This window comes from Perognathus longimembris, chromosome 3 (genome assembly GCF_023159225.1).
Source record: "Perognathus longimembris pacificus isolate PPM17 chromosome 3, ASM2315922v1, whole genome shotgun sequence".
NCBI classification, from domain to species: Eukaryota; Metazoa; Chordata; class Mammalia; order Rodentia; family Heteromyidae; genus Perognathus; species Perognathus longimembris.
Window position 1 is genome coordinate 23,061,112 of NC_063163.1, and position 27,520 is coordinate 23,088,631.

At 37.4% G+C, this 27,520-nt stretch overlaps 1 long non-coding RNA gene across 1 annotated transcript; it reads left to right on the forward strand.

Moving 5' to 3' along the window:
- On the forward strand, positions 1–25,861 carry LOC125347857. The gene is made up of 4 exons (XR_007210275.1): positions 1–121; positions 21,850–21,861; positions 22,031–22,034; positions 25,848–25,861. It is a non-coding gene; the product is annotated as an uncharacterized LOC125347857 (long non-coding RNA).
- Positions 25,862–27,520: the final 1,659 nt, after the last annotated feature.

The window sequence follows — 27,520 nt, forward strand, 5'->3', positions numbered from 1 at the left end:
GGCGTGATGGGATGGATCAGGAAATGACCTCAGTGGGTGAGGAAGTGACTTCAGAGTCTGTGGTCCTTTGCTGACTCACAGTCAGGTGATTGACAGTCAGGTGACTACTGGTGTCAGGCAGGTGAAGCAGAAGTGGGGAGGAGCTGTTCTCCTGGGCAGACCTAACAATATGTTGGTTGTAGATAAAAATCCACTTAACAAATGTTAGCTCTGATTCCCCAGTCTCTATTCACTTTTGGTTCGAAAAAGGGCTGGATGTAGATGGAACCTGCAATAGTCCCCTGCGACACAGGAGGAAGACGTTGAGAGGATTTCAGTTCCAGGATAACACAGGCAAAATCTAGCAAGACCCCTGACTCAGCATGTTAGAGCTTGATGGTACAGAATCCTAGCTATATGGAAATATAGTTAAAAAGATCATGGTCTGAGGATGGCCCAAGCAAAAGGGAAAGACCCTCTCTTAAAATGCAACAACAACAAAAGCCCTAAAGTATAAAGGGTTAGAAGTATGGCTCAGTTGGTAGGGCAGCGTGGCTAACAAAAGCAAGGACCTGAGTTCAAACTCCAAAATGTCAACATAAAAAAATGAGAGATAAAAAGCAATATCATCTTGCATACTTCAACTTACATTTATCTGGACAATATTTTCAAAGGCTAGCATAAGTAAAGAATCACTTTTCTAGTCAAGTTGTTCATGTCTTATATCTTAGCTTCTTTGGAGACTGAGATTTGGAGGATTGCAGTTCAAGGTCAGCTTAGGTAGAGAAAAATATATTAGACTGCTGGAGATGTATGGCAAATGGTAGGACATCAGATGAGCAAGTATAAGGTCTTGAGTTCAAACCCTAATACCACAAAAAGAATCATTCTTCTCCATTTTCTCCATGATATGTGTGAACACTTTTAAAAAATACTGGAGATGGAGCTGAGAACCTGATGTGGAAGCACCTTACCACTTGAGCAGCGCCTGTAAGGAAAGTGTTTATGGTTCGAGCAGACAAGGATAGTAAAAAAAGGAGTGAATTTTACAACAGGCAGGTTTTATAGAGAAAATCTGAGGGCCTTTCATTATTCTGGCCATGGGTCAGAGCAGGAGGCAAGAGAAAGGCCTACTTGTGTAGACCCCAGGCTGTTAAGGGGAGAAGTCAGGCTGCTGCTGAAAGCTGGGCTGTTGCTGATTGGTTCATCTGAGAGTCAGTTCCTGCAGACTGGGAAACTATGCAGTGAAAGTTCCCATAGGCCTAGGAAGGTGAGGCCTAATGGCAGAACTTGTTTGCTGTTCCCATCAAAGTCTTTAATCCTTTGGCTTTTGAGACAGGGTCTCCCAAGCTTTGCCCTAGCTGGCCTTTAACTTTCTATCCTCCTGCCTCTACCTTCCAGTAGTAATAAACTGAAGACTTTAATTCAGCTCTGGACTCTTGATTTCCTAAGACATCCCTAACCATTGGAAAAACGTTTATCTAATCTGGTGGGACTGTCTTTTATCATCTTTTTTAGACTTTTATCATGTTCTATATATTGGAATTTTTCCATATAGAATTTTCCATTTAGAATTTTACAAAGTCTGTCCATGTAGAAACCGTTGAGCTCTTTTAGTAGCAAGTATGTGCCAGGAGGAACACAGGCAGATGTACCTGAGCTCACTCCACTTGGTTGGGGTCTAAATTTTTTTTTTGTCAGTCATGGGCTTGAACTCTGGGCCTGGGCACTGTCTTTGAGCTTTTCAGCTCAAGCATTCTACCACTTGAGCCACAGCACCACTTCTGGTTTTCTGGTGATTAATTGGAGATAAGAGTCTCATGAACTTTCTTGCCTGGGCTGCCTTTGAACTGCAATCCTCAGTTCTCAGCTTCCCGAGTAGCTAGGATTACAGGCATGAGCCACTGGTGCCCAACTGGGGTCTAAATTTTATACAACAATTTTGTGTGAAATCTGTGCTTCTCATTCCTTCCAGGATCTGATACTTGACAATGCAAAAAAATTCATTTAAATTTGTGGACAGAATTATGAATATATCTTAGGAAACAGAGCTCTAATCTGTAAGACTAAGCTGTCTCCAATACTTAGGTTTACAATAGTGCTTTATGTGTCATAGGCTTGTAGATCAGGAATTTCTGGTTTAATTCTTTTTTTTTTTTTTTTTTTTTTGGCCAGTCCTGGGCCTTGGACTCAGGGCCTGAGCACTGTCCCTGGCTTCTTCCCGCTCAAGGCTAGCACTCTGCCACTTGAGCCACAGCGCCGCTTCTGGCCGTTTTCTGTATATGTGGTGCTGGGGAATCAAACCTAGGGCCTCGTGTATCCGAGGCAGGCACTCTTGCCACTAGGCTATATCCCCAGCCCCTCTGGTTTAATTCTTGATAAGCTATACTTCCCTGAAAAATATCCAGAACTATATTTTCATAATCAATCCCTAACAAGGACTTTAGGTCAAAGATGCTGAGAAGCTCTGCCAATTGTGCCCTACCTCAATGGCTGTGTGACTTACTGTACTTGCATTATTTTAATAAATAAATCAATAACTATTTTATATTTGAGTGTTCATTGGGAGGGTTCTATGTGGTATTATCATAATAACAGTAAAAGCTTGCCAGAAACATCATAAGATACCACACTAAGAGGTACTCATAAATCATTTGGTCTACTCTTTAAAGCATGATTCCTTTCCAGACAGTCTATATGCTGAGTTACGGTGGGAATCAAGCTGCTGGCTCTATTTTTTTACCCATACCCCACTTTAAGGTATGTAGTAACAAAGTCGGATCAAACTGGAAATAGGATTAAAAGCGGACAAGAGGATTGTGCTGTTTCAAACCAATAATAAATACCAAGATCAATTTCATATGTGAGATTTATTTTTCCCTGTCATGTTATCTTATGTCAGCTCATTGTGGTGTAATCAGAACTGTGGAAGCATAGCAAGACTTCTGAAAACACTGGTGAGTCTATGTTTACAGAGAAATCTAAAAATTGGATTTGACTTAAGCCTTCTAAATCAAACTAATTCTCTTTCTTAGGTTAATGCCCCAAGGCTAACATAAATGTATAGAGCTAACAAGATAGTTTTAGCATTGTATTTAAGATGAATGGCTTGTTCAAATTCAAACAGTAAGATCTTTTGGAAAAAAAATTCAGCTATGTAAGAGTGAAATTTAATTCAGTAAAAGAGAAAGCTTTCATGCTCAGCCTAATAATTTTGTCCATATTTCTAAAATATTCTTTTGAAAACTAGTATTTATGTGTTAAAATCTAGCAAGGTAGCTGTTAATATTTGCTCTTCTTGTAAAGTAAATGTCTTCCTTTCCATTAGGTTCCAGATCAAATAAAGCAGTTTAAGAAATCAACTAAATCAGAAATGCACAATTGCAAAAGTTTAGGCAAATTAAACGATTCCAATTCCAATGGGTAAATATTTTTCTAACCTTTTTTTTTTCTTGCCAGTCCTGGGCCTTGGACTCAGGGCCTGAGCACTGTCCCTGGCTTCTTTTTGCTCAAGGCTAGCACTCTGCCACTTGAGCCACAGTGCCACTTCTGGCCATTTTCTACATATGTGGTGCTGGGGAATCGAACCCAGGGCTTCATGTATATGAGGCAAGCACTCTTGCCACTAGGCCATATTCCCAGACTAGTAAATATTTTTCTAAAAATACATTCTCAAATATTTAATGCTTCTCCTCCTCCTTCCTCTCTTTCCCCTCCTTCTCCTTCTGTGTTTGAATGTATGCACGTGTGTGTGTGTGTGTGTGTGTGTGTGTGTGTGTGTGTGTGTGTATGTGTGTGTGTGTGTACTGGTCCTGCTGTTTGGACAGGGCCTGGACACTCTACCTTAGCCTTTTTAGCTCAGGGCTTGTGCTTTACCACTTGAGCCCCAGTGGTACTTCTGGCTATTTGCTTGTTAATTGGAGATAAGGGTTTTGAGGAGTCTCCTATCAAAGCTATCTTCAAACCAAATTCCTCAGATCTCAGCCTCTTGAGAAGAAGCTAGGATTACAGGCATGATCCACTAATACCTGGCTTCAGTGTTTTTTTTTTTTAAATACTGTATTTAATATGAGGCTATAGAAGTTGTTTCTAGAAGTAGGGAAGTACAATTATAATCAGAACTCTTCCTGAGTAATATGCTAAATGATGATCAAAAATCTTCACAATGATCTGAAGAAATAAAAAAAAAATCTGACTTTGTAAAACCTCCTGCTGTTTATTTCTCACACTCAAAATCTCCTTGCTCAAGGGAAACTTGACCCCACCTAGCCATGTAACACATCTTCTGTGTCAGGGACCCAAATCACCAACCACACCAAACATCTCTAAAGAAGGACTACATCTCAAGAAACATTATGTAGAATCCCAGTCTGTGCTCTAGATCAAGGCCAAGTGTCAGTCTGAGGAACTGCTGACTACAAAGCTCAGATGTCGGGACCTGATTTGAATCTTTGGGCTTTGTGTGTGAATTCTGTCACCAGTCCTAGGATGATTATGTGTATACACGCACATACACACACACATACACACACACACACACACACACACACACACACACACATTTTTTGCCAGTCCTGGGGCTTGGACTCAGAGAATGAGCACTGTCCCTGGCTTCATTTTGCTAAAGGTTAACTCTACCACTTGGGCTGCAGTGCCACTTCTGGCTCCTTCTGTTTATGTGGTGCTGAGGAATCGAACCCAGGGCTTCATGTGGGCAAGGCAAACACTCTACTGCTAAGCCATATTCTCAGCCTGATGATATTTTTAATGTGCATGAAACATGGCACAAGAATATGTTAGAGAACAGAAACTGTCTCATTGGTCTGTATGCACCTGAGATTATTGAATGTTTCTTGTGTTAGCCCTAAAGAGTCACAATTTATTTAATTTTAATGAGTCTGATAGTGCACTGAAAACAGTACATTTCAGTAAAATACAAGAGAAATACTTAGAATTATACACTCATTGTGAACTACCAGGCCAGAAGTATGGCCTTTGTTGAGAGTTTTGTTCAAAGAAACAAATTCAAGGTATGAAGAGGCCCTTGTGTTATTAATAGGATGGGTTCAGAGCCTGTTCATACAAGCTGGGTATGGAAACTTCCTGGTAACTCAGGGAAAGTAGAAGCCTAAGTGAATCTTGTTGAATTGACAGGTATGAGCCATTAGAGTACTTGCAACACAGGTATAAACTAGCAGTCTAGATAGATGAAGGGAAGAAAAGGATCCTGTAGTCACCAGGATAGTTTTAGGATCTTAGTTTGAGCCTTTGACATAGAACTTTCCCTGTTTCTGGGGACAGAGTTGGCAAGGGAGACTTATAGTAGAAGTTAGGCTTGGGTTCCATATTGGGATAAATTTCTCTGAGGGGCACTTGGATTCAGTCTAAATCCAGGAGACACATTACTATAAATAGGTAGTGGTCCAATGATCTTCTGTGGTATCATAGCAGCCTGGGATCCAAAACTACACCAGTCTGTTGGATATTAAGTTCACAGTAGTACAATTAGTGCACTACCCTGGAATCCTGAAAAGGATGGAATATAATGGGCACTCAATATTTTTTTCCTCAAAACAAAACTCAGTTTGATGTTCCCTATAGTATGACTTTACTAGTTCTGGGGGCTTTTCCCAGATATTTAGCATAATTTCTTCTCTCAGTTGTGTTTGGGAATTTCATTTTATGTCTATAAATCTCATGCTCTAGAAGATGAGAGGAATTCAGTAATCTCAATTTGATTAATTGTTATGTATCTGTTAATATTGGATAATATAACCAGTGTATTTTGGTTGCAATGCTGTCATTTAGAGAGTGATATATTAGGCCTGAGAAGTATGTGTAGGCTTGATAGTTTGTTAACATCTATGCATTCCCTGAGAATTTCATTTAAACAAAAATGTATATAACAAAGCATAGGATCTCAGAGTGAATATCCTTATTCCTATAAGATTATAAGATAAGATTAAGAATACATGGGCTGGGGATGTAGCCTAGTGGCAAGAGTGCCTGCCTCGGATACATGAGGCCCTAGGTTCGATTCCCCAGCACCACATATACAGAAAACGGCCAGAAGCGGCGCTGTGGCTCAAGTGGCAGAGTGCTAACCTTGAGCGGGAAGAAGCCAGGGACAGTGCTCAGGCCCTGAGTCCAAGGGCCAGGACTGGCCAAAAAAAAAAAAAAAAAGAATACATGATCCCTCGGAGAGATCCATCCCTTGATTCTGTCCAGTCTTAAGAAGGTCAGTTCATTGACTCCTCAGAGACAATGCAAAGCTCAACTTGAATATTAGATGATTCTCTGAAAAGTGTTCAAGTTACTCCATCGGTGATATTGAAGGCCTCTATGAGAAAAAACTAGACTGAACTTAGTAGATCAAACATATGGTAGATATAAGTCATAGCCTAGCCATCAACGAAGAAGAGATGGGATTCAACAATTTTCAGTAAGTAGAGCTTTGGTAGGAAGGAATCTCATGACTTTAGGAAGTGCTGACATCACATATCAAATACTTGCATAGAAGAGGATGGGATTCATGGGCAGATTCACAAATGTAAGATGATATGGGAAGAAGGAAACATGCAACCATTTAGTGAAATCAGAAGTCTACTAAGTTATGAGCACCAATTTTCACCAAGTGCTTCTGGTTAGAGCTAGGCTTATAACAATTCTGAACAGAATAAGTAAAATGCTGTTAGTTTAAGGATTCTTACAAGTCCCAGGAGAGCAGCCTAGATGGAGAAAACCTACCTGGGCTGGATCCACGGGGTTTTAGTGCCATCATTTTTGAAGGTTGTAAGGTATCAAGCAGAGAGCTGTAATCTATTACCTGCCTAGAAGAGCAACATAGATTCGAATTTAGCACGTACTTGCATGCCTCTTTAAAGATGAGTGAATATTTATACAAAGCAGACTTTGATGGAAGCACTGCTGATTGCACAAGAGATGGAATGTGTTCTGAGAGGGGTGAGCAGGTCAGAACATAAAAAGAAATTATTATAATAGGAGTTTCTTTATAAATCATAGATTTCTCTTCCCAGGCATATTTTATCAGCAAATTCTGTCATAACCTACAGTTATCTTTGTGCTTTATTTCTTTTCAGCTCATATGCACATGCACACACACAGTGTGTGCCATTCAGTAGATTTCTAATGCCATTTTTATACTTATAAAATAATGTTTCCTTTTGCTGATTTCCATGGTAAAAATATCTTTTTTTCTGACTCAAAGAAAAAAATAATCTGATAGTTTCTCCTCTTTAAAGCTCATGGAAAATGAAATCATGTGTTTTAAATCTATTACATTCCAATTATCAATTATTTGTTTTCATGAAAGAAATGATTTCCCTTCTAGTTTTTTTCTTGCCCTTTAAGATTTCTCTTAAAATATTTTTCCCAGTACAAAATAAGCACACAATATTAGGTAAGAGCATTTATGTCCCATATGCCATATAAATACACATAAGTTATTGTGAAATTAAGAAATCTTACTAGAGTAGCAGAAAAGGTTATGTATGTGAGTGTGTGTGTATGTGTGTGTGTGTGAGAGAGAGTGTATGAGAGAGAAAGAGAGAGAAGGGATTTTACAAGAGTTCAAGAAATATACAACAGATTGAGTTAAGAAAGGCAGAAGCTGAAGGGCATTAGACTGAAAAATTGAATTAGGTTAGTGAGGTGTGGATTGTTTGAGGGTCTTGAACCAAAAAGGACAGAGCAATGGCCCAAAGAACTGTACAGAAGAACAGTTCTGCTCAAGCAGGATGATGAGCTTTAATGTTAGTCAGACAGGTCCCCATTTCTTCAAAGTCAAGGGGTGTGTCTGTCAGGGGGAGAGAAACAGAGACTAGGAGACACAGACAAGAGGATATAGTTTAGAAAAGGACTCCTCAGTTTTCCAATTGATATTCAATAGATTTTGTCATTGTGCTGCTGCTACCCTTAGTCTGCGGCCAGCTCCCTAAAAGATTCATTTGTGGTCATTACAGATCTGAAAATTTGGCTATTTGGGACTTGCTTTCTTTTTAATGTTAGGAGAAGTTCAAGTAGAATTTCCTATTACAAAAAACTGGAATGTGTTCAGATATCTCAATTCCTCTTGGGAAAAATGTGTTTTCCAACCATTGTATACTGACTATCCAACACAATGCTAGTAACATAGGAAAACCTAAGAAGTATCAGCACTTTTTTTTGTCTGAATAAGGAATAGTTATGTTTAGCACATAGAACCACAGGGCTACTTGTTTCTGAAAGTACTTCCACAGACAAAATGCTACAAATTCTTGTCTTATTTTGTAGGCATTCACAAGTTTAGTGAAAAGTCATTAGTGAGCCAGGTACTGGAGATTCATGCTTGTAATCCTAGCTTTTCAGGAGGCTGAGATCTGAGAATCCAGATTCAAAGACAACCTGGGCAGAAAAGTCCTTGAGGCTCTTATCTCCAATTAACCACCAACAGCCAAAAGTGGAACTGTGGCTCCAGTAGAAGAGCACTACCCTTGAGCAAGCAAAAAGAAGAAGAAGAAGAAGAAGAAGAAGAAGAAGAAGAAGAAGAAGAAGAAGAAGAAGAAGAAGAAGAAGAAGAAGAAGAAAAAGTAGTCATTAGTGGATTAGTGGATTAGCTTCAGCTACTTGGGCAGGAAGGATGGATTACAATGAAATTTGCTCAAACTAGCAGACCTCTCATAATCCAGTGAAATGAAAGGCAGATACATGAACAGATAGGTAGATAAACAATATGTATTTAAACTAGCTTATATTTAAGATATTTTCTATAGGCAATTTAATTAGTCTGGGATCATAATTGCTCTGAATCATATAACCTGAGATGTTTAATTCACACCTCCATAATCATAGATGAATTCAAAAGGAAATGAGACAACAGAAAAAATATTTAGTCCAACCATTTTTTGTATATTACAAAATCACATTTAGAAATGATACCTACTTTTATTTTCTGTATCTTTAAATAAAAAACTAGAATAAAAAGTTCCATTTCTCTTTCCCAACACTCTTTATGTGCAAAACCCTAAGAAAGAAATTCAATGCCTGAGTAGAAAGCAGTTTCATTAATATCAATCTTCCTTACAATTTTATATGGTTTCTTTTGTTTTGTAATGCCAAATTGCCATGCTTTGTGTTATAATTACTTGTATGTGTATGTATTGGTGTTGTTTGCCAGTTCTTGGACTTGAACTCTAGACCTGGGCTCTGTCCATGAACTTCTTTTGCTTAAGGCTAGCACCCTACCAGCTGAGCCACAACACCACTTCAGGCTTCTTCTGAGTAGTATTTATTGCAGTTAAGAGTCTCACAGAGCCTGGGAAAGTGGCTTAGTGGTAGAGTGCTTGCCTAGCATGCATGAAGCTGTGGGTTCAATTCCTCAGCATCACATAAACAGAAAAAGCCAGAAGTGAGAAGTGGCTCTGTGGCTCAAGAGGTAGAGTGCTAGTCTTCAGCAACATGAAGCCAGGGACAGTGCTCTGGCCCTGAGTTCCAAGCCCCAAAGCTGGCACACACAAAAAAAGGAGTGTCACAGACTTTCCTGCCTAGGATGGCAAACCAAAATCCTCAGAGCCCCACCTCCTGAGTTGCTAGGATTACAGGGGTGATCCAAAAGTATTCAGCTTATACATGTGGTTTTAAATACGTTTGGAAATATCCAACAAATGAAATGAAAGAAAAAAACCAAACAAGAAAATCTACAATCTTCTAATTCCCTAACAAAGGACCTAGTATAATATAAAGAGGAGCTCTGTAAATATTTAGCGACCAAATTAATAAAAGATTGAAACATACATATGGAATGGAACTTGTCATGAGGTTCTTACACCATGTTAAAAGTTTCAATTTTGTATTGAATTTCATTGAGCACAGTGAGTTATTTTATATCCTTCTTGTATGATTCTATATGGGCAAAGAAACCTGGAGAAGGAGCCTAGAATCTGGGTGCAGTTTTGAATCTTGATCATTTGTTTCTTTGAGAGCAACATCAGCCATTTTTGTTGTATATTTCATGTTTGTTAGGCAATCCTTCTACCATTGGAGATCAAAAGAAATCATTTCAAAAGTAATAAACATTCTTCTCCTCCCTGGGTGAAAAACTAGCATTAGTTAATATGCATATATGTATTTATTCAGTTTTTATTGGAAAAAGTATTTCAATGGTTTATGACTTATTCTATTTGGGAATTATGGGCTATTAAAGCTGGGACTTATATGAGTTAAACCAGTGGTGGAACAACTGCCTAACAAACATGAAGCTCTGAGTATAAACCCAAGCACCACTAAAAGCAAAACAAATACAAAGCATCCCACCTTAATTGCAGTACCACCTTAATATTTCCCTAGAAATTATCCTACAGTGCCTGCCACAGTCTTCTAATTTTTGCAGCAGAGGCAGAGGCTCAAGATTTTGAGATATATGCTAACAATGACAGGAGGTTGAAGAGTCAATACAGATACTAAACCTACTTTTCAGCTGGCTTGGAAAACACCACCATGATTTGACAGCATCCACCTGACAGGAGAAAAGCCATGGCAAAGTGATCAGAGGAATAAGTGTGTGTGGTCAACCAGGATGCTCAGAGATATCAGGAAGGATTTGTGAGCTCTACACTTCCAAATGGCTGGAATCTTTTACATTCTGAGCTACTTTCCTGCTTGAGTCTTAGCACCCAGTGAGGAAAATATGTTTGTCAAAGTTGATTGGGTCACTCATGGGCTGGGTTTGTAGGAACTATTTGAGTTTACTTACTGTTAGCTTGTGGCTCTGAACTTGAAGCAATGATGTGTAATATATATTTTCTCCATCTCTTAGAAATTTAATCTTCAAGGAATGATGTACTTTAGGTGAATATTTTGAATTAATATGATACAGTATTTTATTGACAATCATGCCCAAACTAAATATCATTTAGGAAGGAATTTGATTGAGAAGTGTATCTTGGTGTTAAAAACAATCTTGAGAGGCACTTCAATTTTAAAACAAGATACTAAGTTAACTTTATCAGGTCCATTCTTTACTTAAACTGTCATTTGTAGAGAAAACAAAAGTACTCATACATATTTTACCATGTTGATCCAGAGTTAAACTCAAGTCATTAGTTTATTGTCTAAAGTCCTCTTATGTTTAGTAGAAGTACAGCCTCCAAGATCTGGGAATAATATATTTTTTTATTAACACTAAAACCAGTCTTCCAAAAGTAGAGTTTCTTGAATTACATTTGGCTGAGTCAGACATATGAATTAAACTCACTTGAAACCATGGTATTGACAATTAGAGGCTGACGGGTTTAATGATGTGTTTCAGATTTTTGACATTATAAAACCCACAGCTTTTAAACATGGAAGCAGAAGGCCTTGAGTTGAACACAGGCAGTCTAGAAGTTTTTTTGTTATTAACGGTCAAAGGCCAGCAAACTTTTTGTAAAGACTCAGATAGTAAATCTTTTAGACTTTTTGGACTACATGATCTCTGGGGCAACTATTGACCTCTATGGTTAAGTATAAATGCATCACAGACAGGACATAAATAGATGAATGTTTATTTACAAAAGCAGGCTGTGGGCCAAATTAGACCCTTGGGCAGATATTTGAGGAGTCCTGTTCTAGATAAAGAGAATGTCTTCCAAGACCCAAAAGTACAGCCTGGTGGAGTAAATATTAGCTCCACCTCTTCTTCCTGGCTGAGTTCCAGAATGTCTCAAGGTGCTTTGAGAAAAGGTGAACTATTTCTATCTTCACTATTTGTTTTATTATATATGTAGTAAATATATTAAAAGAGACTAGAAAAATCAGAAAGCACAGTTGAACAAAAAGAATATTCTCAGTGCTACATATAGAAATTACATGTCATTTTATGTATATTAATATTGAAAATAGGTAAGTATAGTTTTTTTTTTTTTTTACAAAAATTGGATTATATTGTCCACACACATTTTGGAACCCATTTGGTAGACTGATAATGAGTTTAATTAGCCTCTAAGAAACCCATTTGACCAACTGTTGGATAGTGGGTTTTCTTATAGTCTAATATCATCATATATAGGTGAAAGAACTTAACCTTTATTTGTTAGCAGAGATAAAAAGTAATTGATGCACTATCTTAGTGTCTTGGGCTCTAGCTGTAATGGAAAGCAAGTTTTTATTTTCATGGTGTGTTTTAATTTTAGATCATTTTCAAGTGCATGGATGCATTTTTCAAATAAAATTGTATTTCTCTATTCCACATCAGTGCTGAGTGTTATACTTTTGAAAGTAATGACTCAACTTTAAAATCACCCAAAAGTGGTGAGGAGCTGGTGCAAAGATACCATTGAAAATCACGACTACCCTTTTAAAAAATGTTTAATAAAAAGAAATCTCTGTGTTTGTGTGTGTGTGTGTGTGTGTGTGTGTGTGTGTGTGTGTGTGTGTCTGTGTCCAGGTCCAATTTTAGAACTTGCTAGTATGAAGAATTCATAAATGTGCTTCCAGAATCTAAATTCAGAGCATGCCCCTAATGATAATCTGTTTAAAAATCGAGTGAACAGAGATGCCCCAGCTAGAAGATACAGGCAGCAAAGAGCCTCCAGCGGCCTCTTTCATTTAATCACAGTCAGCTTTCCTTCTAGGGGCTTCCAAATTAGCAGTGGGGTAACTTTTATTTTTTATTTTCTAGTTGGAACGAGCAGGTGTTTGTTTCATGAGGCCCATATGTTCCTTCACAAGCCTTCCCCATGAACCTACTGCATAGCCGATGGCGCTGTGGCACACAGCCAGATTGCTCCCAAGACTTACCTTTTATTCCAAGGAGGCTGTGTGTCAGGAAAATGCAATTGTCTATGTGTGCATTTGTATTCATGTGTAGGGGTGTGTGAGTGTGTGTGTAGTAGACAGAGGAAGAGCAAAGGGCATTCTCTCTAAGCTACTGGAGCATTGCTTCATAATGCCAGAAAACCCACAGTGAAAAGGAGATGTCAGCAAACCGTGAGGTCCAAATGGACCCCGCGCCAAACTCCTGCTTGTCGCCATATTTCTTGGCAGGCTATATAGCACAGCTATGGCAGATCCTGGGAGCAGCTGTCTCTGCCTGGCAAACAAGCAGTTGCCTGACTAGGTAAATTTCTCAGGTTCAGTATAGTAAGTCATAAAGAAGAGAACCACCCAAGCTGATAGCTCCTCATTCAATCAGAATCACCACGAAGAACCCGAAGGAACTGGACAGAGTAGTGTGGAGGAAGTATGTGGAGATAAGAAAACAGGCTTGTGTTCTCACCATGGAGAAATAGAATTATCTGGAAAACCAAGTAAAGTTATCCAAACCATGTGTTAGAAATGATCTTAGAAATGATATTTAGTTTATATGATCACCATACAATGTTATAAAAAGTATAGAAAGCCGGGTGCTGGTGGCGCAAATAAAAACAAAAATCTCCCAAGTAACCCAAAATAAAACTTTCCATTCCAAACAAGCAACAGCTCTTTCCTTTTCTAGAGGAACAGTAGATAACTTGGAGTAGAAAGTATGTATGCTGCTTACTAGTAAAAGACTGAAAACAAACCTAATAACTCTACCCAGTCCATTCCTACCTTAGTTTCTATGTTAGCAAGGCAGCAATAACATGCACCCCTTAGTGCACAGTAGATAAGAAAGGATATGCTACTGTAAAAACAATACTCCAAACTTTTTAATTGATAGTGTATATACAGCACCAAAATGAATACAGGAATTGTAACCATCTGTAAGAGTAAAATCAGTAGTACTGTTCTATCTGACCATACATTTTTTATTATCGTTAAGTAATTATACAAAGTTGCCATTTAACAAAGCAGTTAATAAGTATATATTTCTCAGTGCCACCCTTTTCAACATTCTCACCCATACCTCCCATCCCCACCCCTTCTTTCACTCTCATTTTCAGAGGATATGCATTGAATTCTTGACTGCATTCTCCTCTTCTCCTCCTCCTCTTCTTTTTTTTTTTTTTTTTATCCTTTTTCATTTTACTCCTCTCCACTCCTTCCAAGAACCACTTCCTGGTTGTTGTTGTTTTTATTTTGTTGAAGTTTGACTTTGCATTTCTTTTTTTCTTTTTTTTTTTTTTTTTTTTTTGCCAGTCCTGGGCCTTGGACTCAGGGCCTGAGCACTGTCCCTGGCTTCCTTTTGCTCAAGGCTAGCACTCTGCCACTTGAGCCACAGCGCCACTTCTGGCCGTTTTCTGTACATGTGGTGCTGGGGAATCGAACCTAGGGCCTCATGTATATGAGGCAAGCTCTCTTGCCACTAGGCCATATCCCCAGCCCCCTGACTTTGCATTTCTAAGAAATTAAGTATTGGAGTTTTCCCTTGAACCTACCATATCTCAATTAATTCATTTTTATGTACTTGTATATCACCCAACATATTGACTCTTATATAAGCTACACCTAGCTTCCACATACAAGGGGAGAGATGCATCTTTTGTCTATGTGGGCTTGACTAACATCACAACATAATCCTACATCTGAACTTCCCAGTTTCCAGATCCTTGAGAAATCACAGGTCCTTGAGTTTCACTCATGAAAGTATTTCAGAGTGTCTCATGAATAGGAGAGTCTCACAAGGTGAAAGTTTTAATTATTATATAGGAGGATTAATTAAGGATACAGCATGTGAGAGAGAGAGAGAGAGAGAGAGAGAGAGAGAGAATGTTTCCTGCTTCCCCTGCAAGAAATGGAATTACAGACTCAAAAGAGTGCTTCCCATCTGGATCTTTTATTCTTTCTGAGCTGTGTGAATACTATGGTGTAATTCTAGCAACTTCTAATTCTTAGACAGGGGTTTTGATTGGGTATGATGAGTTTTGGTTATCCAAATTAGAGTTCACCTTCAGGACTACCTTTTACCAGACACACCTTTCATTTTTTTGTTTCTACCCATTTATAATGAGTTCCCAGATTTCTACTATTCCAAGGGGAAGGCAGCCCCACCCACATTACCTAACCTTGCAACTTAGCATCCAGAAGTAGATGGGATGCAAGGAGAGCTTAACTGATTTCTCAGTTATGCTCTGGTTTTAACTTTTAAGTGTGGCTCTTTTTGTATTTTTTTAAAAGCAATATTATTTCCTTAACTCTTTGACTGTCTAGCTGCTTTGATATTATAGGTGTGTCATCAAGCCTGGAAGGAAAACTTAAAATTTCTGTAGGTAGTTAGTCCCATTAATTATTTGAGAGATAATAAATAATGAATGCAGTAATACAACAGGGGTTTTGGATATTTAAACCACCAGTCACTACCTCAACATATGTGTATTTTCTAAAGTTAAAGTAACAGCCTTCAGTGTTTTGCCTGAACCTGAAAGCACCAGAGGAACTCAATACATATAATAATAGTAAAGCAATATTTATACATTTTAAACCATGGTAGTTTAAGTGCTTGCTTTAGCCACATTAGACATTGCTGTCTTAGTCGGGGACATTTATTTCAGGGCAATGATGACATCATGAAGCATCCCTTTACAGATATTGATTAGCTGTCATAAAGTCAACTCACAGTGACTTTTAGTGCCAACTAAATTGAAACTGTAGTTCTCAGATAAGATTGTATTAGCCTACCTTAAATTTAGTCTATTCGACAGACTATTCAATCCTTTAACTTAGCCTTTTAGCTGAAATTGAAAATAGAAAGGTACAGTCATCTTCCTTGATGGCAAATCTTTTTAAACAATGGTGAAAAGTGACTCAAACATCAATTTTGTGATAAGTGGACAGCATGAGATTATAGGTGGCCCATAAATGCTCAGGGAGGAAGTCACCACTGCAGCACGCAATGAACCCCAATGTGCTGGAGAATATAGCAAGTGAGAGGATTGAAGCTGTCTCCACTTCCTTAATCGGAGTCTGCATCCTGCTATTGACTTACTCTCTGAACTTGACCCAACACCAGTGGAATTCTGTACATAAAACAATGGCAGGATATCTCTGGGAAAATGATGAGATTCAAGGCCGTGGAGAGAACTATTTAAAATACACTATTTATCAATGCATGGGAATTTCTACATATTGCCTACCAGATAACAGTCATTTTTAAGAATCAAAGGAAATTCCGAACTTATCAAAATTCAGTAGGCTTTTACTTTAAAATTAATAACGCTTCAATTCTTTGTGCAAAAAGCATTCTGAATTTGGAAAATCTTTGGATAATTTTGAGTAAAGAAATATGGTGGATCTTGAAGTTCCGTGTGTCTCAGAATCATCAGAGAGGCTTGTGACAGAAAAGAATGGCTTCATCCTTCCTCATGCTCAGTTGGTCTGAAGGAGAACCTATAATTCCTAGTTCTAACCAGTTTACAGCCAATGTTGATATTGTGGGTGCAGAGGTGCCTTCTGAAAAGCACCAAACTAAAGTAAAACATGTTATAGATGACTGTAGTATGATTAATTCATATCCATTTTTTATATAAATGTTCTAAAGCATTTTGTAGGTGCTCTGGACAATCTTCATGGCTGGAAATACAAAGCCAAATATCTCAGCCTTGTTCTCTAAGAGGCATAAGGGGATCACCAAATTCTATAGGCAGTATTGACTTCTGTCAAGCATTCAATCAGAGATGTAGCTCTTCTGGCTCTCGATTCCTTCTGCTTCTACTTTTCCGAGCCTCTGTCAGCATCTTGATTCCTTCCCTTCCCACCAAATGGCAATCAGAATGGTTTCCACATGTAGCATGCACCATTCTCATACATCACTCTGAGTCTCACCATATCTATGACCAAGGATTTGCTCTCCAGTGACAGCTCAGCCGTCCTCATGCATCCTAGTTCCCCACCTTCAGTGTCCACTTCAATTCTTTTGATTTCTCATATGTTAGATCACCATTCCAAAAACTCCAAGAAGTGCTAGCGTATCTGCCAGATGACTGGTTCTCATCTTCTCACCTGAGGCTTGCCTCCTAATTTCTACCATTTGTTTAGAACTTTAGAACCATTTGTTTTCTGTATTCCAGGAAAACATGGTATGCATTGAATTCTGTTTCTTGAGTGTTCTGCCAGTATCCTCTTAACAATTTTCCTCCACACATCGTGCCTTCTAGAACATACCTTGTCACTGGAAATCTGAGAAGAGTAATTAATACCCCTGCTGCTTTTATCTGAGCATGTTGTCTTGAGTTTGACAGTATGTAGCTCATAGAAACAAACTATAACAAGGTCACACGACAGATAAACTTACATGGAAATTTTCTTGTAGCTTTGAGTCCTAACATTGCTTAGAATAGCCTTTTTCATTAATCAAATTTACAAGTCCCTAGTCACCACCCAGAGGTCATATTCTCAGAAAACTTCCCTCAGTCTGTGTATGATGCTTCTACTGTTTATTTTTATGGCATAGGCACATACATATTCTTATTTTTAACATTTACTAAACTTATAGTTCTTTGTTTATTTCTGTAGACTAAAACCTCATGAAACGTATTCCCTGTTTTATTTGTAGCATATGTCAAAATTCCTTGCAATCTTATATCACAAACATAAATTTATTCTGAATTAATTGGGTAACTACTAGATTTCAAATTCTGTATCTACCATAGCAATAATGTAAATCATATTAATGCTTTTAAGATGTAACTCAGAATCCTTACCACTTCATCTCTATCATCTTCCACACTCTTGCAGTCACCTGTATATCAACATCTAGCTGGCATCTTGGGAAAGAGGATTAAAGAGAAGAAATGGACTAAACATAGGCTCAGAAAGAATAATTGATGGTATAACAATGAAGTCACTTTAATTTCTTGCTAGTAAGTTTTTAAGTGGTCTATTTAGATACAATGTGAACTAGACAGATATGCCCTGGTTACTTTGTATAATGGGAAAGATAATATAACTCTTTGGCGGGCCACTAATAATCCCTTCAAAAGTGCAATACTCAAGTTTCTAAGCATACTTGTTATATAATACATACTAGTCACTCCAAGAGAGAGGAGCCAAAGTATATCCAGTTTTTATACCTAGCTCAGAGTTTCTGAACGGTATGCTCAACAATCCTTCATTCAGTCTGACAACCTGTGAATGAGGGAGCTACATTTCAATGAAGAAATAGATACTTAAATTAATTAATAGTTTACGTGGTAGAATTAAGATTCAGGCTCTGGTCACCATGACTCACCAACTTATGTTCTTCCCCCTATTGTTCTCTCTCAACCTTTCAGAGTATAATATTTACTTTGTACAAGCAGACACTCTGCAGCTGGATTCCTATTGGTGACGAACTACTTTTCACTCAGTACATGTTCGTGTCTACATGTTCTTCCCAGCAAAAGGGAGATTTCTATTGAGATTAATTGAATGAAAAATTCACCCAGGGAAAAAACTACTAGCTAAAATTGGAAGATGAGGGGCTGGGAATAGGGCCTAGTGGTAAAGTTCTTGCCTCATATACATGAAGCTCTGGATTCGATTCCTCAGCACCACATGTATAGAAAAAGCCAGAAGTGGAGCTGTGGCTCAAGTGACAGAGTGCTATCCTTGAGCAAAAACAACCCAGGGACAGGGCACAGGCCCTGAGTTCAAGTCCCAAGACTGGCAAAAAAAATTGGAAGAGTAGAAGTAGAAAGTTGAGATCAGCATACAGGCAGACTTGAAAGACCCCTGTCTTCTGAGGACAAGCCATTCCTGGAAAAAAGGAGGGAGCTTGTCTGGTATCCATCAAGCCAATCTACAACAAAATGCCTACTTACTAAAGTTCACAGAGCATGTCATGGGCACCAGACTAGAAATACCAAATTGACCTGAAAGATTAATTGGTTAAATCATGGCCAATCAATGGAGAATTACTACTATTTGTTCTACAGAAAAATGTTGCTGCCAAACATAGCTAGTCATTAAGAGTTTTCATTTAGAATATTATGCATAATCTTTTACAATATTCCATATGGACCTAATTTTGCCTTGTCAGTGAACTTGTTCTTTTATAACTCCACTTTAGCATGGGATTTCTTTTTTTAAGGAAATAGGAAGCATGCTAAATATTCCTACTTTAAGCTATCCATAGATTTTCATCGCTTTCATTTGTTCAATTCAAGGAAATCTATTCTCATTATATTTAATTAAAACATTCTCAAATTATTTGTAAGATCTCAACATGTATTTTAATATTCTCCTAAACACTTGATAAGTATTGTATTACTATATTAATATGCAATTACTTGGATTATTAGAGGTTGAATTTATCATGGAACCAAGGATGACCTTTAAGTTCAAAATTTGTTAGCTTCCTCAGAAACTAACAATGAGGAGATTTGAACTTGTGATAAACCTGTCTCAAAATGCCCTACAAGTGACCCTATAGACAGACCGTTTAGTTCTTGCGTGCCCTGGATGATGTAACCCATGAAAAGCCAAAGGGATGGTTAATGATTACCTAACTTGACATTATATATTAAGAAAGATAATAATTTTAGTTTTCAAGCTATGGATTCAAACTGGTTTCTAGTGGACAATTTCTTGACCTCCATTTTCAATTTGAAAAGACCAGCATTCCAAAGCATTGTTGCCCTCCCTCTCAGTAGAAAGGTAACAGGAACTTAATGAAGCTTTTGCTGAAAAACAAAAACAACAACAGACTCCTTGCCATTCTTAGTGCAAGTCTCAGGATCCATAGTCATGGGAACTGGTATACAGTCAGTTTAGAATACTACTTTATTCCCAAGAATTGGACCTGCCTATTTAAAAATTTTATGGCACAAAGGAGTTCTATTGCGATACTTCATGCATGTATATAATTTGCTTTGATCAAGTTCATCCCATCTATATTACTATTTTTTAACCACCTCTCTCTTCTCCCCTCACCTTTTAACAGCTTTTTGCTGGATTTCATTGTGTGATATTTTGCTTTCTTAAAAATATCTTGACTCTGTTCATTATGATTTTAAATTAATACATTGCTCTTAAGGATAGCATATTTAATCATTTCTAATACATTTCCTCTTTTTAAATTCTATCACCTTTGAACATCCTTTGGATAATCAATGATACCACCAGTCTAGGTAGCATTTGTAACCTGGTTACCATTTTTCATACTTAGTTGATATCCTTGGTATCAAGACTAGATAAAAGCATCCCCTTGATATTGCAATCAACAAATTATGCAAGACAATCTAAAACACAAGCTCATGTCTTGTCTTATGTTGTTTGGCTCTTCTTGGTTTGGTGCTGGGGATTGAAAGAAGGGCTTGGGTGTGCCAAGGTGGTATTCTACCTTCCCATTCTTTCCCCCTAATCTACAATCACAGTCCCCTGAATTATAACTCTTGTCTGAGCACCATCAGACAAGACCTTGGCATTCCTAATGAGCTCAAAAAAATCTCCAAAAGCAAAATTTGCATATAGTGTGAACAAGTTAGAAGAAAATGCCAAGGAGGAGAATAAATCAGTTGATAGACTTCATCACCAACACTCTCTGAGTCACACACCAGTGGTTGTCATACCTGGTGGTGGGTTATAATCACCTTCTGGGTCTAGTAAACACAGATCCCTGGCCTCTGATGCAGGTTCCACATAAAAGATCTGGTGTTAAGACAAACAAGGCCGACTTGTAATGGAATTTTAGGTAACACTGATTCTCTGTCCCTTTTGAAACTAATGTTCTACACACAACGATGGAATGTAAAAGTTTCTCTGCAGGCTTTTGTGGGAACAGGGAGACAGCATTGTCAGTTCTCTAGAATTATCAAGCAACATTTCCCCTATTGTGGGTCACAAAGATGTCTCTACCCTTCTCTTCCAGCAGAAATTCTGGCCCTGAAGATATTTTCAAATCTTGTATGGTATTTTCCAATTTTGGTTTCTTTCCCTGCTGATTATTCACAATGCTTGTTATGAATAGGTTGTACAGGAAAGGGGCATCTGGGGGGGCGGGGGGATTGGCTTTGGGGATTTATTCCAGAGAGTTTAGTGAGCTGGAGAGAGGATTTAGTGTGGAAGCCAACAACAAAACCCAATATTTTATCATTTTATACCGCTGCAAATTCTTGCCTAGTTAATCTTTTTAGCTTGTGCTTTCCTCCCCTAGAATTGAAGATCTGTAACTCTTGCCCACATTATGTCTTCCAAATAGTTAATTTCCACATGCTCCAAAGATGTAACAATGAATATTTCTCCAGTATATAACAACTGTAAATTTTACTTTTGTATATCAGGTTTTTTGCAAGCAAAGACTTGCTTTCTTTTATACCCAATGTGTTTTGTTTTCACTTTGAGAGTTGAACCACTCCCTACTTAACCCCAGCTGCTTAGAGCATGCTAGTCTGTCTCACCCATTCCAATACACTCAAGGGTACGCTGAACACTTTCTTCTAGGTATTACATGAGGCAGCCTCCTCCAGGCTTCCTTGATGTCCTTGTATGACAGCATACAGCTTTCAGAAGAACGTAGAGGATGATCAAGGCTCAGTACTGTCCTTGGACTCTGAAACTGTGCTCTAGCACTGTCCAGCTGCTCAAGGCTTGATGGTTGCCCTGCTTAGTGTGAATGGAGCCCACAGTGCCTAGCTCATAATGCATTTGACACTCTTGAAGCCTACAGCTGGGCATCCTTGGGCACTAATTCCTGGCATTTTTTTAAACAAATGTATGCTTGTAGCTAGCACCTGCCTTTTGTTCTATCTCTGACCATAGGAAATGAGAATCCCATATTGCTGCATGGGATAGGCTCTGATTTTTTTCCAGTGCTTTTTGTCACTCTGCCTTCAGTCTAAACTCCTTTATTATTGAGAGACTTTTCTGATTGGATCAGGGTGTTTTGCTAAACAGCAAACACCATTGTTCATCTTCACCATCATTTGGATATCATTCTTTATATCCTTATGTTCCCAACTCCCAGAGATGTGTATGTAGGCCATGGGATGGAGAGCTGAGGTTAGTTATGGTGTTGGATTGGGAAAATTACACTTACTGTGTCCACCCTGCATGAGGCCCAGCCTATCAGAAAAAGGTGCTTGATTGAAATGTAGAAGTTAAATAATGTAAACTAGTATATTTTTTTCTCTGCATTTTGTCTCTTCATGAGAGTAGAAGGAACTACTGGAAAGTAACCTAGAAGGGTAGGAAGCGTTTGTTAATACTTCACATTATTTTGCTAAGTATTTCATATTCTGTGAGATAAGTTTTCATCAAACATACTTTTCAGGGCTAGGGATATGGCCTAGTGGCAAGAGTGCTTGCCTCGTATACATAAAGCCCTGGGTTCAATTCCCCAGCACCACATATACAGAAAATGGCCAGAAGTGGCGCTGTGGCTCAAATGGCAGAGTGCTAGCCTTGATCAAAAGGAAGCCAGGGACAGTGCTCAGGCCCTGAGTCCAAGGCCCAGGACTGGCCAAAAACAAACAAACAAAAACAACAACATACTTTTCAGCCAAGAATTCTATGTAAGTAACACCATGAAGGGTTAAGAACCTATTTTTTGAGTCAAAGTGAATTAATTAAGATAACTTACTAGACTAGTATTACTCGACTAAGAAATACTAGATTCATATGATAGGTGATGAAGATTCAGCAGAAGGTCAAGAATATTACTTAGAGAAATCTGAGTGTCTAAACATCGGCTTGATATCATATCAAGAGGCCACAGGAGTGATGCCTTTATTTGATGCATAATATCATGCCTAATAAATGCCCTACTTCAATCACTGCAGTAGTAATAATTCATCGTGCTTGGTAGTGTCTAAGATGTGTTATCACTTAGACTACAAACACATTGAAGCCAGGTGTGTGTTTCATTCCTTTCCAAAACCTCAAACCTTTATCAGTATATTTTAGATGAATTTTAAGGATCAGTAACTTGTTGGGGGCATTATTATTATTATTAAAAATGGAAAGTATTCCAAAAATTATTAAGCCTTACGGTTAATTGACAGAAACAAAATGTAATCATTCTTTAACTACGGGTATAAAAATTGCACTCTTATATCAACTACTCAGACTTGAAAATAAAATGGAATCTCTCTCATAACAATATTAGAAGGAGAAAATTAATGGATTTACATTAATGGGCTTCCTCATTTATTACTTAATAAATTACATTAGTTACAAGAAATATTCTAGAAGACTGTTAGATACACTGTATTATATGCATACTGATTTCATGTAAAATTTGGCTTCTTTTACAAAACGGAAATAATTCAAGGAATTACAAGGGAACACAATGTCATATATATTACAAGTAAATCATGTTCATTGTATTGTTGCATCTTGTTAAATCACATGAAGATTTAATTTAAGGCCAACATTTTGAGTAGTGTAGATAAATGAGTCTTATTCTTTGTGTGGATGATTTTATAGAACCAAGGCACAGTGGTTCATAAGTTAAACCTTTAACTTAGAATCTTGCTTATAAAATTCCAAAGGTATCTTGTTTGCTGGACTCAAATTTTTGAGTACTAAACCCTAAAACTAGATCAAATTTTCTCATTATTAAAAATGATTTTACCATGGTTAAAACATGCAGAGTTACAAGGAAATGAATCAGACTCTGCTTTCTAGTTTTTTAATCTGGTACTGAGGTTTGAATTCAGAGCCTCTGTCACTTTGCTTTCTTGACTGATGCTCTACTACTTGAGTCATGCCACCAGCCAGCTTTTTGCTGATTGTTTTTGGAGAAGGGGTTTCATGGACTTTTCTGCCTGTGACTCTCTGGCTCTCAGCCTCCTGACTAGGATTCTTGGTGTGAGCCATTGGTGTTCCACTCCAGACATTATTAACTGATAGTGTCTACCTATGTGACATGATAAAGCAGCAAAGGTATCACCACGGATTACAGATGGAAGTGAAATTTCTGAACTGTAGACTAGGCTGCTTGACTTCTCTCGGCCTTTCCTTGAGTGAAATAAAGGTTTTGGTTAGTCAAGAGTTAAAAATATCCTTATCTGTCCACATATTTGTCATTATCATCCTATATATCTTTCTACTATCTATCTGTGTCATTATCTATCATCTATCATCATTTACTTATGATCTGTCATACTATATTGCCTGTCATCTCCACCAAACACATTTTCACACTTATCTTCCCATAAAAATAGTGTTTTCTTAAGCTCTGTTGCAATCTATAAGAATCCATTCCCTTTGAGATCCTTGGAATCACCAAGAACACTATCCTGACACAGCTAATGCATCATTTAGAAATCCTTACACAAACACATCTTTAAAAAGCATTTAATGTGGTAAATTAGTCACATTAGACTTATCATAGACACATTACAAATAATAATTCATGTCTGTACTAGGCAAGGATGTTATACTTTGGTGTCATTTCGATCCTGAAAGATTAATTTGCAAAATGGACTAAGACCATTTAAAAAATGACAATAGTGCCTCATTGAAAGTACTTTATCATAAAAGTAGACTCATTCTCAGGAGGGCTAATTTTCTATTTGGCTTCTTTCTGTGAATCAATACATAAGGAAGCCTAGGTTTTTAAGAGAAAATCAGGGAATTGCTGCAGAGAATGAAGCAATTGGTCACATCTGGCCAATGTTCAGTAGGAAAATCTTTGTTGTTTATTATGACATCCTAAGACCATATTAAGTGCTTAATTGGATGTAGTATTGTATTAAATATTAATATGGCAAGACTTGTACTTATTAAAGGACTGGAAAATATGATCAGGGCACTTATTTAGCACACATATTATATATTACATTAAAAAGAGGTAATTGCCCTTCATAATACAGAATATATTTTTCTCAACTTAAACTTAGTAGGAAAGTAATTATAAATCTCTTTCAGGCTGTTAGAATTTAGGCATATTTTCTTTGATTTTTGTCAAAAGAACTACTTATTGCCATTCTCTGACAGCCATTTTTTCTATTGAATGACTATAAAAAATTTTTCTAAATTTTATAAATTTTGCCAAAAGAATAAGACTTGTTCTTCTTAGTACGTTTCCTCAGTCATTTATTCAGTTAAAGAATCTTGGCAGCCCTTCTCTGAACACTTTTTGTACAACTCTCATTAATTGGGCAAGTGGAAGCCAATAACATTCTGACTGACTTTTCCCCAGGATAACGGGTTAGACTATTCTTTTTTTGTTAATACATGCTACGTAATGTTTGCCTTTTACATTATCGACAGAGCATCAATGAAGACTTGAACAAGCTCATCACTTTCTGTGTTGTACTTACCTGTTTTTAATATGATAAATAAAATTTCTATATGTATCAATGGTGTTCAGCATGTTTTGATATGTGTCTAGACAGGAATGGCTAAATCAAGTGAATAAACAATTGCATTACCATACTTCTCCACACAACAATCACAAGGAATATCATTCATATAAGATAAACTCAGAATCACTTTTTTTTAAGTGACACCAAAAATCTGAAGAAGAATTAGCTGAACTCCATGTTATGGAAAGTGGTATATCATTGTTGTAATTATTTTCAACATGCTACATAAAACAGTACTCTTTTTTTCCCTCTCATATTCCCTTCCCATGGTTTTACCCCTACTATCTGGTCTTAGTACCCTGGATACTGTATATACATGCATTAGAACTAGGGAAGGGAAAGGGAATTTCCAAATCAAGAGACAAAGGATAAAAACACAAGCCATTCCAAAAGCAATACTTACAAAACCATTTGGTGTAAACAACTGTACAACTCATAGTGGGGGGGGGGAGAGGGAAGAAGGAAGTGGGGGATCAGAGGGGAAAATGAGGGAGGAAGTAACAAGTTGGATAAGAAGTGTACTCACTGCCTTACATATGAAACTGTAACCCCTCTGTACTTCACTTTGACAATCAAGAAAAAATTTAAAAAATTAGCTGAATTAGAATTGTGGCCAGCCAGAAAATGGCTTCATAGATGAGAGGAATTTTAAAGTATATGGGATGAGCCAGGTATGGTGGCATACAGCTATAAGCTGTATTCAGCTGTATACAGCTGAATGAGCTGTATAAGCTCATGCAGGGGTTTGTGGAAGGATGATCCTGAGATTGAAATGAGACAAGGACACAAAGCAAGACCTTGTCTCAAAAACCAAATGAAACAAAAAATGAAAAGGAAGTAAATAGGGCATACCAGTAAGATTAAGGTAAAGGCTAGTAATCAGTGGGCATGTCATAACAAAGAATAAGGCTAGACTAAATGTATATTAAAGGAACTAAATGTGTGTGTGTGTGTGTGTGTGTGTGTGTGTGTGTGTGTGTGTGTGTGTGTGTGTGTAAGAGAGAGAATGTGTGTACACATGCTAGGACTGGGACTTGAAATAAAGGCCTGAGAGCTGTCCTTTAGCTTTTTTTTTCCCCTTAATTTAGTTTCATTGTCAAGATAACACATAGAGGGGTTACAGATATATAGATATAGATATAGATATAAATATAGATATAGATATAGATGTAAATTTCTTGTCAAACTTGTTACCTTCTCCCTCATTTTTCTCCCACTTTCCCCACTTCCCACCCCTACCAAGCTGTGTAGTTCATCCTTTGTCTCGCCATTTTGTTGTTCCCCTTCCAGTACTATGTGAAGTTCTTTCTTTTTTCTTTCATTTTTCTTTCCTATGGTATATCTTCTGTTGCCACTGTATTTGATTTTGATACCCTGGGTTATTATGTATACGTTTATCTGTTGTACTTTCTTATCTAACTTGTATTTTGTCAAATGTTTGGCTTTTTGATCTTATACAAAGGCTCTTTCTTTGGGTGTATTATATAGTTCTTGTCCTATGTAAACCCCTTCTAATTAATTATTTATTTAGTTCACAAGGTCATTAGTTTGTCCTTTATCCCTTGAGATGGTAATATGTTTATTAAGGCAAACATTCCTTGCAAAGTTGAGGATAAGCAGTCACTCAAACCACTCCCCACTTAAAATATGGAAAGGCCCTGCATGGTAATAGCATATTATTCTTACCTCTCCAACTTGATTTTCATTCCACAGACATTTTTATAAACTAGACAATAAGCTAGCTCTATTCCCAATATATAAATATATAGTGGTGTTGGTGCTTTCCTTTCTTTCTTTCCTTTTCCTTCTTTCCTATCTCTTCTTTTCTTCCTTCCTTCCTTTCTTCCTATCTTCTCTTTCTTTCTTTCTTTCTTTCTTTCTTTCTTTCTTTCTTTCTTTCTTTTTCTTTTGCTTTCCTTTCTTTCATGTGTGTGTGCGCGCCAATACTAGGATTTGAACTCGGAGCTTTGTTCTTTCCTTTGGTTTTTTTCACTCATGCCTGACATTCTACCACTTGAGCCATGCCTCCAGCCTGGGTCATGATTTCATTTTGAGTAAATGAATGCAATCACCAAAATAAGATTTTTAATATTTTTATAATGATAAATTATCTTTTGGTGCACTCAACTGATCTTTTGTCTTTCTGCAGGAATCAGATGATGTTTCTTTCTGTTGTTGTTGTTGTTACTAATGACAACTTAATCACTTGGATAGATTTCATTCAAATTCTATACTTTGAAGATAGGTTTTATACCTTTAGTAACTAATACATACTTTAGAAAGAAATAGTTTCAGATAGTATAGATTTCTGTTTTCTGGTAATAATACTATTCTAATTGTTCTACTATTCTAAGTATAAT